This window comes from Coregonus clupeaformis, unplaced genomic scaffold (assembly GCF_020615455.1).
Source record: "Coregonus clupeaformis isolate EN_2021a unplaced genomic scaffold, ASM2061545v1 scaf0081, whole genome shotgun sequence".
In the NCBI taxonomy this organism is placed as follows: Eukaryota; Metazoa; Chordata; class Actinopteri; order Salmoniformes; family Salmonidae; genus Coregonus; species Coregonus clupeaformis.
Window position 1 is genome coordinate 339,786 of NW_025533536.1, and position 7,715 is coordinate 347,500.

Below are 7,715 nucleotides of genomic sequence, written 5' to 3' on the forward strand. Positions count from 1 at the left end.
CAGTCCTTACAGAGCAGCAGTCCTTACAGAGCAGCGGTCCTTACAGAGCAGCAGTCCTTACAGAGCAGCGGTCCTTACAGAGCAGCAGTCCTTACAGAGCAGCGGGTCCTTACAGAGCAGCAGTCCTTACAGAGCAGCGGTCCTTACAGAGCAGCAGTCCTTACAGAGCAGCGGTCCTTACAGAGCAGCAGTCCTTACAGAGCAGTGGTCCTTACAGAGCAGCAGTCCTTACAGAGCAGCAGTCCTTACAGAGCAGCAGTCCTTACAGAGCAGCAGTCCTTACAGAGCAGCAGTCCTTACAGAGCAGCGGTCCTTACAGAGCAGCAGTCCTTACAGAGCAGCAGTCCTTACAGAGCAGCAGTCCTTACAGAGCAGCAGTCCTTACAGAGCAGTGGTCCTTACAGAGCAGTGGTCCTTACAGAGCAGCAGTCCTTACAGAGCAGCAGTCCTTACAGAGCAGCAGTCCTTACAGAGCAGTGGTCCTTACAGAGCAGCAGTCCTTACAGAGCAGCAGTCCTTACAGAGCAGCAGTCCTTACAGAGCAGCAGTCCTTACAGAGCAGCAGTCCTTACAGAGCAGCAGTCCTTACAGAGCATCAGTCCTTACAGAGCATCGGTCCTTACAGAGCAGCAGTCCTTACAGAGCAGCAGTCCTTACAGAGCAGCAGTCCTTACAGAGCAGCAGTCCTTACAGAGCAGCAGTCCTTACAGAGCATCGGTCCTTACAGAGCAGCAGTCCTTACAGAGCAGCAGTCCTTACAGAGCAGCAGTCCTTACAGAGCATCGGTCCTTACAGAGCAGCGGTCCTTACAGAGCAGTGGTCCTTACAGAGCAGCGGTCCTTACAGAGCAGCAGTCCTTACAGAGCAGCAGTCCTTACAGAGCAGCAGTCCTTACAGAGCAGCAGTCCTTACAGAGCAGCAGTCCTTACAGAGCAGTGGTCCTTACAGAGCAGCAGTCCTTACAGAGCAGCAGTCCTCACAGAGCAGCAGTCCTTACAGAGCAGCAGTCCTTACAGAGCAGCAGTCCTTACAGAGCAGCGGTCCTTACAGAGCAGCAGTCCTTACAGAGCAGCGGTCCTTACAGAGCAGCGGTCCTTACAGAGCAGCGGTCCTTACAGAGCAGCAGTCCTTACAGAGCAGCAGTCCTTACAGAGCAGCGGTCCTTACAGAGCAGCAGTCCTTACAGAGCAGCAGTCCTTACAGAGCAGCAGTCCTTACAGAGCAGCAGTCCTTACAGAGCAGTGGTCCTTACAGAGCATCAGTCCTTACAGAGCAGCAGTCCTTACAGAGCAGCAGTCCTTACAGAGCAGCAGTCCTTACAGAGCAGTGGTCCTTACAGAGCAGCGGTCCTTACAGAGCAGCAGTCCTTACAGAGCAGCAGTCCTTACAGAGCAGCAGTCCTTACAGAGCAGCAGTCCTTACAGAGCAGCGGTCCTTACAGAGCAGCGGTCCTTACAGAGCAGTGGTCCTTACAGAGCATCAGTCCTTACAGAGCAGGGGTCCTTACAGAGCAGTGGTCCTTACAGAGCAGCGGTCCTTACAGAGCAGCAGTCCTTACAGAGCAGCAGTCCTTACAGAGCAGCAGTCCTTACAGAGCAGCAGTCCTTACAGAGCAGCAGTCCTTACAGAGCAGGGGTCCTTACAGAGCAGTGGTCCTTACAGAGCAGCGGTCCTTACAGAGCAGCAGTCCTTACAGAGCAGCAGTCCTTACAGAGCAGCAGTCCTTACAGAGCAGCAGTCCTTACAGAGCAGAGGTCCTTACAGAGCAGCAGTCCTTACAGAGCAGCAGTCCTTACAGAGCAGCAGTCCTTACAGAGCAGCAGTCCTTACAGAGCAGCAGTCCTTACAGAGCAGTGGTCCTTACAGAGCAGCAGTCCTTACAGAGCAGCAGTCCTTACAGAGCAGCAGTCCTTACAGAGCAGCAGTCCTCACAGAAAAGGGAAACAACTACTTCTAGGTCTCAGAGTGGGTGACGTCACTGATTGAATGCTTTTTTCTCTCTCCCCCCCTCTCTCTCTCCCCCTCCCTCCCTATCTCTCTCTCCCTCTCTCCCCCTCTCTCTCTCTCCCCCACCCACCCTCCCTCTTTCCCCCACCCATCCACCCACCCATCCGACCTCCCTCCCTCCCTCCCTCCCTCCCTCCCTCTCTCTCTCTCTCTCTCTCTCTCTCTCTCCCTCCCTCTCTCCCCCTCCCTCCCTCTCTCCCCCACCACCCTCCATCCCTCTCTCCCCCTCCCTCCCCTCTCTCTCTCTCTCTCCCTCTTTCCCCCTCTCTCTCCCTCCCTCCCTCCCTCTCTCCCCCACCCTCCCTCCCTCTTCCTCCATCCCTCTCTCTCAATTCAATTTCAATTTCAATTTAAGGGCTTTATTGGCATGGGAAACGTGTGTTAACATTGCCAAAGCAAGTGAAGTAGATAGTAAACAAAAGTGAAATAAACAATAAATATTAACAGTAAACATTACACTCAAGTTTCAAAAGAATAAAGACATTTCAAATGTCATATTATGTATATATACAGTGTTGTAACAATGTGCAAATAGTTAAAGTACAAATGGGAAAATAAATAAACATAAATATGGGTTGTATTTACAATGGTGTTTGTTCTTCACTGGTTGCCCTTTTCTTGTGGCAACAGGTCACAAATCTTGCAGCTGTGATGGCACACTGTGGTTTTTCACCCAGTAGATAAGGGAGTTTATCAAAATTGGGTTTGTTTTCGAATTCTTTGTGGATCGCTGTAATCTGAGGGAAATATGTGTCTCTAATATGGTCATACATTTGTCAGGAGGTTAGGAAGTGCAGCTCAGTTTCCACCTCATTTTGTGGGCAGTGTGCACATAGCCTGTCTTCTCTTGAGAGCCAGGTCTGCCTACGGCGGCCTTTCTCAATAGCAAGGCTATGCTCACTGAGTCTGTACATAGTCAAAGCTTTCCTTAAGTTTGGGTCAGTCACAGTGGTCAAGTATTCTGCCACTGTGTACTCTCTGTTTAGGGCCAAATAGCATTCTAGTTTGCTCTGTTTTTTTGTTTGTTCTTTCCAATGTGTCAAGTAATTCTCTTTTTGTTTTCTCATGATTTGGTTGGGTCTAGTTGTGTTGTTGTTGTTGTTGTCCTGGGGCTGTGTGGGGTCTGTTTGTGTTTGTGAACAGAGCCCCAGGACAAGCTTACTTAGGGGACTCTTCTCCAAGTTCATCTCTCTGTAGGTGATGGCTTTGTTATGGAAGGTTTGGGAATCGCTTCCTTTTAAGTGGTTATACAATTTAACGGCTCTTTTCTGGATTTTGATAATTAGCGGGTATTGGCCTAATTCTGCTCTGCATGCATTATTTGGTGTTTTACGTTGTACACGAAGGATGTTTTTGCAGAATTCTGCATGCAGAGTCTCAATTTGGTGTTTGTCCCATTTTGTGAATTCTTGGTTGGTGAGCGGACCCCAGACCTCAGAACCATAAAGGGCAATGGGTTCTATAACTGATTCAAGTATTTTTAGCCAGATCCTAATTGGTATGTCAAATTTTATGTTCCTTTTGATGGCATAGAAGGCCCTTCTTGCCTTGTCTCTCAGATCGTTCACAGCTTTGTGGAAGTTACCTGTGGCGCTGATGTTTAGGCCGAGGTATGTATAGTTTTTGTGTGCTCTAGGGCAACGGTGTCTAGATGGAATTTGTATTTGTGGTCCTGGCAACTGGACCTTTTTTGGAACACCATTATTTTTGTCTTACTGAGATTTACTGTCAGGGCCCAGGTCTGACAGAATCTGTGCAGAAGATCTAGGTGCTGCTGTAGGCCCTCCTTGGTTGGTGACAGAAGCACCAGATCGTCAGCAAACAGAAGACATTTGACTTCAGATTCTAGTAGGGTGAGGCCGGGTGCTGCAGACTGTTCTAGTGCCCTCGCCAATTCGTTGATATATATGTTGAAGAGGGTGGGGCTTAAACTGCATCCCTGTCTCACCCCACGGCCCTGTGGGAAAGAAATGTGTGTGTTTTTTTGCCAATTTTAACCGCACACTTGTTGTTTGTGTACATGGATTTTATAATGTCGTATGTTTTTCCCCGAACCCCACTTTCCATCAATTTGTATAGCAGACCCTCATGCCAAATTGAGTCAAAAGCTTTTTGAAATCAACAAAGCATGAGAAGACTTTGCCTTTGTTTTGGTTTGTTTGTTTGTCAATTAGGGTGTGCAGGGTGAATACGTGGTCTGTCGTACGGTAATTTGGTAAAAGCCAATTTGACATTTGCTCAGTACATTGTTTTCACTGAGGAAATGAACTAGTCTGCTGTTAATGATAATGCAGAGGATTTTCCCAAGGTTGCTGTTGACGCATATCCCACGGTAGTTATTGGGGTCAAATTTGTCTCCACTTTTGTGGATTGGGGTGATCAGTCCTTAGTTCCAGATGTTGGGGAAGATGCCAGAGCTAAGGATGATGTTAAAGAGTTTAAGTATAGCTAATTGAAATTTGTGGTCTGTATATTTTATCATTTCATTGAGGATACCATCAACACCACAGGACTTTTTGGGTTGGAGGGTTTGTATTTTATCCTGTAGTTCATTCAATGTAATTGGAGAATCCAGAGGGTTCTGGTAGTCTTTAATAGTTGATTCTAAGATTTGCATTTGATCATGTATATTTTTTTGCTGTTTGTTCTCTGTTATAGGGCCAAAAAGATTGGAGAAGTGGTTTACCCATACATCTCCATTTTGGATAGATAGCTCTTCGTGTTGTTGTTTGTTTAGTGTTTTCCCATTTTCCCAGAAGTGGTTAGAGTCTATGGATTCTTCAATTACATTGAGCTGATTTCTGACATGCTGTTCCTTCTTTTCCGTAGTGTATTTCTGTATTGTTTTAGTGATTCACCATAGTGAAGGCGTAGGCTCAGGTTTTCTGGGTCTCTATGTTTTTTGGTTGGATAGGTTTCTCAATTTCTTTCTTAGGTTTTTGCATTCTTCATCAAACCATTTATCACTGTTATTACTTTTCTTTGGTTTTCTGTTAGAGATTTTTAGATTTGATAGGGAAGCTGAGAGGTCAAATATACTGTTTAGGTTTTCTACTGCCAAGTTTACACCTTCACTATTACAGTGGAACGTTTTGTCCAGGAAGTTGTCTAGAATGGATTGAATTTGTTGTTTCCTAATTGTTTTTTGGTAGGTTTCAACACTACTTTCCTTCCATCTATAGCATTTCTTAATATTATTCAGTTCTTTTGGCTTTGATGCCTCATGATTGAGTATTGCTCTGTTCAAGTAGACTGTGATTTTGCTGTGGTCTGATAGGGGTGTCAGTGGGCTGACTGTGAACGCTCTGAGAGACTCTGGGTTGAGGTCAGTGATAAAGTAGTCTACAGTACTACTGCCAAGAGATGAGCTATAGGTGTACCTACCATAGGAGTCCCCTCGAAGCCTACCATTGACTATGTACATACCCAGTGTGCGACAGAGCTGCAGGAGTCGTGACCCATTTTTGTTGGTTATGTTGTCGTAGTTGTGCCTAGGGGGGCATATGGGGGAGGGAATGCTGTCACACAGGAGGACATTTTTCTCAGTTGAGATAATTTCCTTTTGAATTTCTAACCAAATGTAAAATGTTCCTGTTTTGATTAATTTAATAGAGTGAGTTAGGTCTGCTCTATACCAAATTAGCATACCCCCTGAGTCCCTTCCCTGTTTCACACCTGGTAGTTTGGTGGATGGGACTACCAGCTCTCTGTAACCTAGAGGGCAACCAGTGTGTCTGTCTCCTCTATACCATGTTTCTTGTAGGATGACAATGTCTGTATTTCCGATTTCTTTGGTGAAGTCCAGATTCCTGCTCTTTAGGCCAAAGGCAGATGACCTCAGGCCTTGGATATTCCAGGATGAAATAGTGAAGGCTTTGTGTTCCATAAAGTGTCTAATGTTGTTGGTTGTGTGGTTTGGCCTCAGGCCAGTAATTGTGAGCAGAGCCTGCTGAGCATCTGGTACATGCCATTGGCTTGGGCTAGTGTAAGAGTGGGTGTTGGGCCTGTTTGCCTGCTCATGGCCTGGGCGTATGTGTGACTTTCATGTTGAGGCCCTCTTTGTGGGAGTGGGGGGCTTGGGGTGGGTAGGAGGGGCATAGGTCTGATCTGAGGGGGCCTAAATGGGGTGTGGGCATGGTTGACTTGGGGGGGAGTTAATTGGTGGGGTTGTAGATGTGGTTGATGGTGCTGTGGTCTGGATGTAGGTCCTCTCTGCGGGGGTCCTCTATGTGTAGGTCCTGGGGGGGGTCCCGCAGGTCTGGGAGAGTGTCTCGCTGGTCTGGGCGGGGTGTCTGTTGATCTGTTGCTCCTGTGTGAGGTGTTGGGTCTGCGGTTGAGGGCGATATCCTTTAGGGTCCGGGCGAAAGTGGGCACTGCTGCCTTGTATAGGTGGACCTGGTCGTAAAGGCTGTTCACGTCCAGGGTGGAGTGGTGGGCCAGGAAGACATTTGGTTTTGATGCACAGTCACGGGAAATACTTGCGTTTACCCGCTGTATGGTAGCAGGGTGGAAGTCTTTTCGTGGTAACAGAGTTGAGATAACCACTTGTGCGTTGGGGAAAGTAGAAGAAGCTTTTTCTATCACTCCCTTGAGTGATGTGGCCACCCTTTCCTGCTGTGTTCTCAGGTCGTTTGTGCCTGTGTGTATTATTATGTGGCTGGGTGATCCTAGTCGGTCCTCAGACAGAAGGTCTAGAGCGTGCTGGGTGTTTGGACACCAGAGTTTAGACACTGTGTGTTTTGGAAAAAGTTTATTTTCTTGTATGTATTTCCCGTTTGAGTCCATAAGGAGTACAATCTGTGGCTTGTGTATGTCCTCAGTGGGTGTGGGGGGTCGTCATGAGGGCTATCAGGGTGTCTGACTGGGGGGTTGCTCAGAGGGGGTTGGGGTCCCCAGGGCTTGGGGTTCTTCATTTGTTTGTCTGGGTGTGATGTCGAGGCTATGGTCAGGGTCTAGGGTGGACTGTTCTGCTGCGGTGTCGAGACTTTGGCCAGGATCTGAGGTGGGCTGTTCTCTAATGGGTTGTTCAATGTCACCCGTCATCGTTCTCACCTTCTCCTCCAGCACTCTGATCCTCTCCTCTAGTGCTCTGTTCTTCTCCTGCTCCTGCTCTTTCTCCTGTTGATGTTGTCTCACCACAGTCCAGAGTGCAGCTCTCCAGGTCTAGTTAAGGGGGTGTTGTTGTGCTGGACTGTTGTCTGGGTCTGTGCTGACTGGAGTGTGTTCACCTGCTGTTCCAGCTCCACCTGCCTTACCTCCAGCTGGGTGAATTTATCCTTCATTTCAATGAGGGAGTAGTACTCTGTGCTGGGAAGTTGACTTTCTGCTTGGGGTTGCTCTGTGGGGTTATTTAATGAAGAGGTCTGGTCTGACCCGCTCGGGGTAGGGGTATCTTTCTCAAGGGAGAGCTTCTCCTGCTGAGCTTTTTCTTTGATTAGGTGAAAGTCCAGCTGGAAATGTTTGGTGTTGCCCAGTACCAATACTGTTCCAGATTTATAGAGATTAATATTAGACGACTCAGAGTCCTCGTTGTCCAGTATCCTGAGTTTCCACCCGTCGCTAACACCACCCCTCTTAACAGAGGGGTAGTGTGCTAGTATAGCACTGTGCCATGCCAGGGGATGGTCTGTGTGGAAGATAAGGTTGCTTATGTTCCCATTTTTATACAAATCAGCAAAAAGTGTCTCGTGCTTCCCCAAAAGAAGTTT

At 47.6% G+C, this 7,715-nt stretch overlaps 1 protein-coding gene across 1 annotated transcript in view; it reads left to right on the forward strand.

Annotated features, from left to right (window-relative positions):
- The window catches only part of LOC121555317 (potassium voltage-gated channel subfamily B member 2-like), a 267,422-nt gene that overhangs the window by 255,533 nt on the left and 4,174 nt on the right, over positions 1 to 7,715 (forward strand). The window lies entirely within an intron of this gene.